Genomic DNA, 12786 nt, shown 5'->3' on the forward strand with positions numbered 1-12786 from the left:
GTATATATATTATATAATAGTATATCTCTATCGTAACACTATAAAATGATAATTACATATCATATTCACATCTCTATATAATCTTATATTCTATTCTATTATATATTATACTCTATTCTCTTATATATTATATTATTCTATTATATATTATACTATAGCCCTCTCTCTCTATATCTGTATATATATATATATATATATATATATCACTGTTGCGAACATGAATTCTGTTTTTATTATTGCTGATCATATGCTCTGTGTGTTTTAGAAAAGCCGCCTATGGACTGGTGTTGAAAATGAGCACGTGTGCTATAATCACCCAAGCAAAGCATCTGGTCTGTCCACTGCGACAGTGTCAATGTATTTGCGATGTCCATATCAAATAAAAACAACAATAAACAATATATATATATATGGGTCATTTCACCAAATTTTCAGGACATCCCACGCACTTGGGTCTCAAAAAATTCTGAAAAATTCACCAGTTGTTCCTTATTTATCCAATAGGCACACTGTAAAATTTTAGTTTGCTCGGATGAATACTTTTTGAGATACGGCCAATTTAGTGAGGGGAGTATGTGTCGATTTTGGTGCGATTTTGGCACATCCTTATTTTTCCTCCATTTTCAGGTGTCAGTATCTCAGGAACTACACCACATAGGAAACTGAAATTTGGTACGATAATACACTTCCACCTACTCTCTCAGAATATACAAAAACATCAGTCATACATTATAACTGGTAGGCATGCCAGCACCTCAAAAATGGAAAAAGGTTTTGTGGTCGGCCATGTTTGGGCCTTCAGAAAACAACTTTGTATTTGCCCCAGCTTCTTGATTTTTTTCAGAGCTTTGAGATACATACATGGACTGTTCAAAGCATTAATGGTTCGTCAGATATGTGCATCGGTTTCTGGATGGCAGCTTCTCCAAATCCAAAAAAAAGTTTTCAGGTCACATTTTCATTGGCCCATAACTGCATGTGGGAATGTCTTAAAAAATCTGATTTTTGTTTTAATTTAAAGTCCAAAGCTTACTCTTTCTTGGGATATAAAACATTTTTTCTTTATGCAAGTTCTTCATTTTTTTGTTATCCCAAACATGGGGCTATTTCACCACTCACGAATATTGAAATTCCTCAATATTAAACCATTGTAGCTTGCGTTTGTGTCTTATATTCATTTACTGTTTGTTATTTGGTCATTATTAACCTAAAATACAATGACCATTGCACCAGAAATGCATTTATTTGTCAAAACATCAACATTTTCATGAACGTTTTACCAAATCTCTTAAGCTGCACATTCATACAGTTTGGGTTTTCGCTTACAAATTTTCACAGTAAAGTACCCATTCTGAATTTCACCATCCATAAAAAATGCATAAAATTGACTAGTTTACAAATTGAAACCATTTTGGTGTGATTATCTTCAAAATGGAAAAATGGAAAAATTGTATAAATCTTTTATATCCCAAGAAAGAGTAAGCTTTGAACTTTAAATTAAAACAGAGATCAGATTTTTTAAGACATTCCTACATGCAGTTATGGGCCAATGAAAATGTGACATGAAAATTTTTTGGGGGATTTGGAGAAGCTGCCATCCAGAAACCGATGCATATATCTTACTAATCATTAATGCTTTGAACAGTCCATGTATGTATCTCAAAGCTCTGAAAAAATCAAGAAGCTAGGGCAAATACAAAGTTGTTTTCTGAAGGCCCAAAAATGGTCGACCACAAAACCGGTATAATTTTTTTTTCTTCCATTTTTGAGGTGCTGGCATGCCTACCAGGTATGATGTATGACAGATGTTTTTGTATATTCTGAGAGAGTAGGTGGAGGTGTATTATCGTACCAAATTTCAGTTTCCTATGTGGTGTAGTTCCTGAGATACTGACACCTGAAAATGGAGGAAAAATAAGGACGTGCGAACATCACACCAAAATTGACACATACTCCCCTCACTAAATTGGCCGTATCTCAAAAAGTATCCATCCGAGCAAACTACAATTTTACAGTGTGCCTGTTGGATAAATAAGGAACAACTGGTGAATTTTTCAGAATTTTTTGAGACCCAAGTGCGTGGGCCATTTGGTGAAATGACATGGAATGACCCACATATATATCTCAAATCATATCATAGTCATATAATATGACTCAAGTCATATTATATTTCTATCTGTATTATAATACTACATCTATATTATGTTACTTTCATAACATTCAAAAAGAAAAATACATATACAGCCTTCATTATGGGTGTAGGGCCCCTTCAAGCCTGGGTCAAGAGGTCCAACAGAGAACCAACTAGATAAATATGAATGACCTGACAGAAAAACACTCTTTCACCCCACTGAGACCTTGGACCATTATCTAAACTGATCATCTTTTCAAAAGCATGTATAAATGTGGGAACACACACATCCAAGTCTTACAATGTACCAGCCAGTCCTACATCGACACTGATGCTCATTTCTGGGGTAGAGAGTAATTTCATTAATGTTGTTAAGAAGACTGGTAATGTTTGTGCAATCTGGCCAAATATGGTCCCGAAAGATGTGTTTTGATGACATTTATCATTTGTATGTTGCCGAATGTATATGAACGTGACTACAATATGATGATTCATGTGCAGTGTGTATTTTCTTTCTTTTTTTTTTTTTTTTAATTGTAAAGCACTTTGGCACAGTGTTGTTGTTTTTAAATGTGTTTTATAAAGAAAGATGGATGATAGTTTAAGTATGAGTTGAATTGTGATTTGAGCATTGTGTACTTCCAAATCTTGTGTGTGGCAACTGGCAACCTTGAACCTATAAACAGTATATACATAAATATAGTAGTATTTAAGTGTAAATGTAGTCAAGTATAAGCAGTACACTACACTCACAGTGTATGTGTTATGGCAAAGCAGCCAATGTGTAAAATAGCTATACAACAAGCCAGCTAATACAGTAAAATAACACTCCATGTTGCAAGCAGGTACAACATTTTTATATACTTGTACTAAGTTTTAACTACTATTGGATAATATACTTAAAGTATATCAAGTATGTTATACTTGGATTATACTTAAACTTTGTCTGTGTACTCATCAGTATAAACTAAGTATACTTTTGTTAAGTATATTCCTGATAGTACATTCAAAGTAATCTGAAAAGTATACTTACCTAAGTATTAGTTCACAGAGAGTATACTTAGTTCATAAAAAGTATACTTATAAGTTACTTGAGTATACTACTTTTTGGTAAGGGGGGACAGTTGATATGGAGATATATGTATGTGCTGATTGTGATCATAGCATTGAATAGTGTTTTTTTCGGTATTTATTGCATTGTTCATGTGTCTGACATTCCGGAAGCCTGCCTGTGAGGTTTTGGTGACGTGTCCGCACTGCTCGCCGGTCTCCGCTCCGCGCCTGTCTCCTGAGCTCCGCTCCGCCTGCAGCAATAGACCTCCTTGTCAGCTGTGTAAACTTTCATTACGCCTTCACGCAGCGCATTTTAAAGGCAAGGACAGGGGCTCATTTGATTGGTTAAATGTGAATCGACTGTGTCAAACCCACTCCATGCCTTCTCTCCTCCCCTCCACCGGTAGGAGGGACGGCGGAGTACTTGCGCCACCGAGAACGGCGTGCCAAACTTGGAAAATCCGCCTGGCCATACCCAGTTGGCGAAGCGCATCTGCGCTACGCCCCCGCCTCGCCTGGTCTGCCAAACTAGAGCCCTATATGTCTGACATCATTTGATATGCACTACTCTTGCAAAGATAATGCAGTATAGTCATACAATTATTACGCACATGCGCGCTGCTCTGCGCCCGTCAGCACTGTACTGTTGTTTTTGGCGTCTTGACGTCTTGACGTTGAGAATGAACGAGTACATTCTATTGTAACACCATGTCTTATCAATCTGTGGTGATAACTTTCACTAAAGTCTTTCACTAAGTATTCGCTGCCGTACAACCAGACTACAGAGCAGCTTCTTCCCTCAGGCTGTGAGACTACTAAATGCACCATCTGCACTCCTCCATGTTTAATAATTTTATTTTCTATACAATCAATTAATCAATCAAGAGGGAACCACACTTTAATTTCATTATTCAACCTGTTGTATAATGACAAATAAACTTCCTTGTATCCTTGTATCCTTGTAAATGTGACCAACAGCACACCAGACACCATTATAAACCATTTAGTTCACTATAGAATAGAATAGAAATACTTTGTCTACCTTTTGCGTGCAGAGGGCAGAAATTTGTCTTCGACTTGCATACATTAAAAACAAATTTACATAAACATACTAAGTACATCACAAGACACATTTAAAAAAAGTAACATAAATCATAATAAAGCAACATTAAATAGCGCCGAGAGCTTGATGGTAAGAACTGAACTCTTGTAAGTATATAGTGCATTGTGCTGAGGTAGGATTTAAATAAGATGTTCCATACTGGGGTAGCAGGCTGGCTTCAAATAAATATAATACTGTATATATATAAAGTGCATTGTGCTGAGGTGGGATTTACATAGAATGTTGTATATTAAAGGTGGTTATTCTTACTGATTGAGATGTTTTATGGCAACTGGAACAAATGATTTTTCATAATGTTTTTCTTTGCACTGGGGACTCTATACCTCTGCTCTAACGGGAGTAACTGAAAACAATAATGTAAAGGATGGCTGCAATCATCTAAAATTTTGTTACTCAACCGTTGCACTGCTCTGTCATAGTGATGGGACAGTTGAATTTGTTTGCAGCCTGTGATTTTGCTGCCCAGCTTAACTACTTTAGAGAGCTTTGTCTTGTTTTTGACAGTCAGATTCTCAAACCAAGTCACAATATTGAATGTGAGTATATTTTCAATTAAAGATTGGTATACTCTTTTTAAGGTGCACTGGCTGACCTCAAAGCTTCTTAATTTACGCAGCAGAAAAAGTCTTTGCTGTGCTTTTTTATAGATGTAGTCCACATGCTCTGTAAAAGTGAAAGATTGGTCCAGCACAGTCTCCAGATATTTAAAGGAACTCACTTGCTCCACCTCCTGGCCCTTAATTGTAATGGGTTTAAAAAGAGTGTTTGACAGTTTGTTGCTCCTGTTACCATCTAGACACATTTCTTTAGTTTTGTTACATTCAGCAGAAGATGGCTGTCATCAAACCGTGTTGTGAGTTCTGCTACATAGCTAACATACACATTTAATTATTGTACATTTGTAAGGCGTGGCACCAAGGCCATATTGTCTGCATATTTAACTAATGTTAAATTTTCAATGTCGCATTTAATTTCATTTGTATAAACTGAAAATAAAATCGGTGACAAAATGCAACCCTGGGGAACTCCAGTATTTAGAACAAGACTGTCAGACATGAAATCATTCACCTTAACTTTTTGTGGTCGGCTATATAGAAATTCTTCTATCCAGAAGAAAATAGCTGAATTTACCTGCAGAGTAGAAAGACATGACAGAATGTCTGTATTTACACTATTAAATGCGGAGGAGAGGTCCATGAATAAAATCCATGCACAAGCTTTCGGTTTATCCAAATGTTCAGTTACTGCTTGTATTAAAGTCAAGCTGGCATCCTCCTCTTGCAGTTCTTTGGCTCCTGATTTCTTAGGAATAGGGATTATTGTATATGTTTTCCAAATTGTTGGAACTGAGCTTGTGTGTCCATAAACAGCTGGAAGAGTCTAGTCATTGCATTACCCAGCTGTTCCGCACAGTCTTTAAGAATTCTCCCTTCTAGTCCATCAGGTCCTTTAGCCTTGTGTGGGTTCACCCTCTTAAGAGCAGCCACCACCTCAGTTGTTATTATTTGAACTGATTCATTTCCATTCGCAGTTGTGTTGAATTGTGCTGTTGTGTGTTGCCGTTGGTCAAAGCGCCCGAAGAGGGAATTGAGTTCATTTGCAAATTTAATGGGATCATTATGTTGTATACTGTGTTTTTCTTGTGCTCTGCCCATCATCATGTTGAGACCTTTCCATGCCTCCCTGGCATTTCCTCCAGACAGCTTCTCCTCCACCTTTCTCTTGTACTCACCCCAGAAAGCAAAAATCCATTGAATCAACATTGAGATATGGTCATGGCTTAAGATTGAATCAATGTTGATGTGAGACGTTGAAAATAACATTGAAAGCGCTCGTTATGATCAACATTGAAATAATGTTGAATTTTCAATCAGTCTCAACATTGATTCAATATTTATTCAACTACATTATGTTCAACATTGAAATAATGTTGAATTTTCAATCAGTCTCAACACTTATTCAATATTTATTCAACTACATTATGTTCAACATTGAAATAATGTAGAATTGTCAATCAGTCTCAACACTTATTCAATATTTATTCAACTACATTATGTTCAACATTGAAATAATGTAGAATTGTCAATCAATCCGAACATTGAATCAATATTGATTCATCTATAAATGCATTGAAATTACATTGATTCTACATTGCAACAATGTTATTATTAAAGGACCATTACATCACTTTTCAACCTTCATCTGTAGGTTTTAAATATGCCTCATTCAAGCCCAAAATAATCACTTTACTCTTTTGGGTGTTATATAGTTCTGCAGGGGTTGCTCAAAACTTGTGTACCAGTGACATCACTACGGTTCAAACATATGGCAGTTATTAGAATTAGTGAGCTTGATTTCACTGGTCGACAAGTTTGGAGCAACCCCTACAGAACTAACAACAACCAAAAAAATAAAGTGATTGTTTTTGGCTTGAATGAGGCATATTAAAAACATACAGATGAAGGTTGAAATGTGCTGAAATGGGCCTTTAAGTATGATTTACTGCAGTGGTTCTCAACCTTTTTATACCAGGACCCCATTTTACAAGGACATTTTTTTGGGGGACCCCACACTTGCAACTGGCACCTCTCTGCGACCACATTTGGTTTGCTGAACATCAGGTTGAGAACCGCTGCTTTACTGCATTCTCGATGAATGAAAAGAAAAGACCATTCTTTTTATTACTATTTATTTAGTACTTTAATTTGAAAGTCATTTTTGCTGCCTCACCAAACAGCTACAAATACTGGGCTCTCTGCAATTTCTCAACAAGAAATGTTTAGAAATGTTCCAAATTTACCAAACAAAAATCAGTTCTTTCTTTTAATACTTTATTTTTATGTGTAATTTTTACAAGGGAAAAAGAGTAAAAAAAAAAAAAAAAAAAAAAAAAAACACCGAACATGAGGTCAGAGAGGCCACAGTACACACAACAACAATTGAATCCACATTAATCTTAGAGTAGGGTATTTGCGAGTTTTTCTCCTCTTTCTTTTTGTAATCTCAGGTTATAAGTCAACTGCTCCATTTGATGCAGCTGGTTCACAATGTTTATAAAAGTGTCCACTGGGGGGCAATGTTTCTGGAGCCAATGTCTTGTGATGGTTTTCTTGCTGGCAGCCATGAAGATCTTTATGAGATAAATATCACTTGCATTTAAATCCTTCAGAATGAGTCCAAGGTAAAGGAAGAGAAAAGACATGGTCCACCATAGTTGACCCACAGTCCCTCCAACATGGCAATGGAGTCCTGGTTTGTTTCGATTTCTCTTTAGGGGTGATAAAGCAACGTACCACGCTCTTCCAACAAAAATCTCTCCAAGATAGCGAGTTTGTGGAAGAAAGTTGGGTTTCCCAGATATCAGTCCACATCTCTTCAGTTAGCTCTATTTGCATTTCCTTCTCCCACCTTTGTTTTATGTACTCTGTTGAATGTTTATTCAGTGATAAAAAAACAGAATACAACCTACTTATTATGCCCTTGTTATTTCCTGAATTATAGGCATCAACAAATATTGTGGTAAGTGTTGATAGTTCTTTTGGATTTGAACCTTTTACCTCCTTCCAAAAATAGCTACGGAGCTGTAAGTATCTATAGAAATCAGTTTTATCTAACTCATATATCTGACATAGATTTTGAAAGCTGTCTAGGTTCCAATTTGTAACAATTCTGCAGAATGCTGTAATTCCATTTTGAGACCATTGCTTATACCTAGAGTCTTGAGATGCTGGAGTGAAATCTGGATCATAAGCTGGCCAGCTAAGCAACTTTATTTCCTTTTGGATCTGGAATCTCTTAACTACTTCCCTCCACACTTTAAGTGAAAAATTAATCCCTGGGTTTAAACTCAATGACAACTCGTCTTTATCTCTAGAGCAGCTAAGTAATGACTGTATTGGTATGTCTATTAAAGATGTTTCAATGCTCTTCCATTTGGCCACATAAGTAGGATTACACCAGTTTACCAAAGGTCTCAACTGGGCTGACAAATAGTAATCCCTTAAGTAAGGAAGGGCCAGACCTCCCTTCTCTTTTTGTAACTGAAGTGTTGAATATTTCACCCTGGGTTTCTTATTATTCCAGATAAAACGAGATATATGCTTGTCCCACTCTCTGAATTGTTTTAGAGGAATCTCTACTGGGAGGGATAGGAACAAGTACAACACTCGTGGCAGGATGTTCATCTTAACTGCTCTGATTCTGCTGCCAAAGTCAAGTGTAAGCGGGCTCCATCTAGTGAGATCATTACGTATTTTTTGGTTGATATAATTATAGTTAATACTGTATAGTGATGAAATGTTTTTTGGTATGTTAATACCTAAATACTTAATGTGTGATGAGTTCCAATTAAAATTATATTTATCTACACTATATTACCAAAAGTATTCGCTCACCCATTCAAATGATCAGAATCAGGTGTCCTAATCACTTGGCCTGGCCACAGGTGTATAAAATCAAGCACTCAGGCATGCAGACTGTGAAACAAGACATTTGTGAAAGAATGGGCCGCTCTCAGGAGCTCAGTGAATTCCAGCGTGGAAGTGTCATAGGATGCCACCTGTGCAACAAATCCAGTCGTGAAATTTCCTCGCTCCTAAATATTCCACAGTCAACTGTCAGCTCTATTATAACAAAATGGAAGCGTTTGGGAACAACAGCAACTCAGCCACGAAGTGGTAGGCCACGTAAAGTGACGGAGAGGGGTCAGCGGATGCTGAAGCGCATAGTGCAAAGAGGTCGCCGACTTTCTGCACAGTCAATTGCTACAGAGCTACAAACTTCATGTGACCTTCAGATTAGCCCAAGTACAGTACGCAGAGAGCTTCATGGAATGGGTTTCCATGGCCGAGCAGCTGCAGCCAAGCCACACATCACCAAGTGCAATGCAAAGCGTCGGATGCAATGGTGTAAAGCACGCCGCCACTGGCCTCTAGAGCAGTGGAGACGCGTTCTCTGGAGTGATGAATCACGCTTTTCCATCTGGCAATCTGATGGACGAGTCTGGGTTTGGAGGTTGCCAGGAGAACGGTACATTTCAGACTGCATTGTGCCGACTGTGAAATTTGGTGGAGGAGGAATTATGGTGTGGGGTTGTTTTCAGGAGCTGGGCTTGGCCCCTTAGTTCCAGTGAAAGGAACTTTGAATGCTTCAGGATACCAAAACATTTTGGACAATTCCATGCTCCCAACCTTGTGGGAACAGTTTGGAGCGGGCCCCTTCCTCTTCCAACATGACTGTGCACCAGTGCACAAAGCAAGGTCCATAAAGACATGGATGACAGAGTCTGGTATGGATGAACTTGACTGGCCTGCACAGAGTCCTGACCTGAACCCGATAGAACACCTTTGGGATGAATTAGAGCGGAGACTGAGAGCCAGGCCTTCTCGACCAACATCAGTGTGTGACCTCACCAATGCGCTTTTGGAAGAATGGTCAAAAATTCCTATAAACACTCTCCTCAACCTTGTGGACAGTCTTCCCAGAAGAGTTGAAGCTGTAATAGCTGCAAAAGGTGGACCGACATCATATTGAACTCTATGGGTTAGGAATGGGATGGCACTTCAGTTCATAGTATGAGCGAATACTTTTGGTAATATAGTGTATGAGTTCTTGTGTGGGGGTAAAGTGAAATATCAAAGCTTGTGTTTTGTGCATATTAATGACATATCCTGAATATTGCCCATATGTTTTCAAAATATCCATCAACAACGGTACACTGGAGCCAGGATCCTTGACTGTGACCAGCACATCATCCGCATACAATGAAATTTTATACTCTTCACCTCCTATATAAATACCCTCTAATGATGTTTCTTGTCTAATTGCTTGGGCCAACGGTTCTATGAAAAGATTGAAAAGGAGAGGGCTGACTGGGCAGCCTTGTCTACAGCCACGTTGTATGGATATGGGGTTAGATAGACTACCATTGACCTTGATTCTTGCTGTAGGGGAAGTGTAGAGTGTTTGTATTGAGCGTATAAAATGTTTACTAAAACCAAATCTATTCATAACTAAAAATAAAAATTCCCACCCCACCGAGTCAAAAGCCTTTTCAGCATCTAAACTAAGCATAATTGAACAGATTTTTCTTTTTCTAATTTGGTGAATAGTGTGAAGGGCTCTCCTTATATTATCGTGGGTTTGCCTGTGTTTTATGAAACCTGTCTGGTCTTCATCGATTAAGAAAGGCATCACAGCTTCCAGCCTTTTAGACAATATGGAGGCATAGAGTTTACAGTCAGTGTTCAAAACACTGATAGGTCTATACCCTGAACAATCAGTCCTATCCTTACCCTCTTTTGGAATGACCGATATAAAAGCTTCACTCTAAGATGGAGGCAAGGCACCCTCTTTCAGAATATAGTTAAAACAGGTCTCAAGTAGAGGTAACAGTGTTTTCCTCATAGCCTTGTACCACTCTGGTGGGAACCCATCGGTGCCTGGTGTTTTGTTACTATTAAGACTTGAGATTGCTTTGTCAGTTTCTTCGAGTGTGATTCTGGAGGTAAGCACCTTGTTTTGTTCAACACCAAGTGAAGGAAGATCTAATGAATTTAGAAATTTTTCAATTGTGTCTCTGTTAGTTTTGTCTAATTGTGTGTATAAAGATTTGTAATAAGTTTCAAATACCCTCTGGATCCCATCTAGAGTATTTATCTTATTAGTAACAGCGTCTTTAATTTTATAAATTGCCCTCTCCGCCTGTTGCTTTCTAAGTCTCCAGGCTAGTAATTTTGTAGCTTTTGGGCCTGCCTTGTAAAACCTCTGTTTCATAAACTTTAATTTTTTCTCTATTTCTTCACTAAGTATTTTATCAATTTCCTGCCTGATTGGTTTCATTTTTGCTAGGGTAATAGAATCCCTCCTACTACTGTGTATCTGTTCTAAATTCCTAAGCTGTTCTTGTAAATCAAATAACTTTTTGTTCTTTTGTTTCTTTTGGAGTGATGTCTTAGCTATAATGGATCTTCTAAGTACTGCCTTGGCAGCGTCCCAAAGTATGGTTGGATTTACATCTCCTTTGTCATTTTCCTGTATATATAGATTAAACTGTGTGGTCATTTCCTTTATAAATGTTTGGTCATTTAACAGGCTGGTATTTAACCTCCATACTGTGTTTTTCTGTTTGTTTTCTAAATCTAAGGTCAAATACACCCCGAGTGGTCTGAGACATCCCTTTGGCCTATTCTACAATTCTTTACTCTATGTAGATCTCTGTTATACATAAAAAAATAATCAATCCTGGAGTAAGCCCCGTGACGAGTTGAATGAAAAGTATACCCCATTTCACATCTGTGTATGTTTCGCCATACATCTATTAATCCCAGGTCCTGAAGAATCTTGACAACCATTTTCTCTGCAGAGTTCTTTTTCCTGTTCTTATTAGTTGTATCGAGTCTAGGGTTAAGAAGCATGTTGAAGTCTCCTGCACAAATTAGGGTACCATAGGTTTCTGATGCTATTAAGTCAAACACCTTTTTTAAAAAAGCCACATCATTTCCAGGGGGAGGGGCATATACATTAAGAAAGGTTACCTCTTTATGTTCCAGCTTACCCTTAACAAGAACAAATCTGCCATCTTTATCTTTTATCTCCGATACGCATTCAAAATTGAGGGAATTTGAAATCAGTATGGCAACTCCTCTCTTTTTGCCATTTTTATAAGAAGAGAAAAAAGCATTTCTAAAGCCCAATTTCTTCAGTTTCTCATGTTCGGTCGGAGGCAGATGTGTTTCTTGCCAGAGTACAATATCTATCTTTTCCTTTTTCATTTTTGCTATCATTTTGCTCCTCTTAATTGGATTATTTAGCCCATTAACGTTCAATGAAAGTATATTGTAATATAGACCGTGCATTCAACCCACTCCAAGAACACTGTGTCTTTGACATCCAAATCCTGACCTCAGAAAGTAAACATCAAATGGAACAAAGAAACTACATGAATTATAATACAATAAGTGAACAACTGTATCAAACAGAACTTCCAATGTAAAAGGTGACATTTCACCTTTTGTAATGAGGGAAACAGGCCACTAAGTGGGGCCCCTCAGCAAGAAGAATGTGAAGAAAAAAAAAAAAGGTTGTGGCACACTTTCTGTAAGCAATGGCCTCTTTATGGCTACAAACTATCCATTAGAGAAAGGTAGTTCTTTCCTTTGAAGATGTTAACAGAATAAGTCTCAGTGCCAGATTAATGATTACATAACTTACTCAGGTCCCACTAGTGAGGACGGGGGAATATTTTACCCATCCATTGTGTCGTCGGTTTGAGCTGCCCTGCGGAATCCCCTGAGCTTCTCTCGAATTTGTTCCTGGCGATCTTTCCTCGCGTCTGCTTGCTCCTACTGTGTTCCATTGCATGAGATTATGCAGGGTTTCCTCTGTTATGTCCGACGTCTTTTTCGGGTGGAAGGACTCATCAAAGGTAAAACCCCGTTTTGTTAGGTCCTCTGCTGCTTGTGCCGCGGTGTGGTAGGTG

The sequence above is a fragment of the Myripristis murdjan genome, chromosome 18 (genome assembly GCF_902150065.1).
Source record: "Myripristis murdjan chromosome 18, fMyrMur1.1, whole genome shotgun sequence".
NCBI classification, from domain to species: domain Eukaryota; kingdom Metazoa; phylum Chordata; class Actinopteri; order Holocentriformes; family Holocentridae; genus Myripristis; species Myripristis murdjan.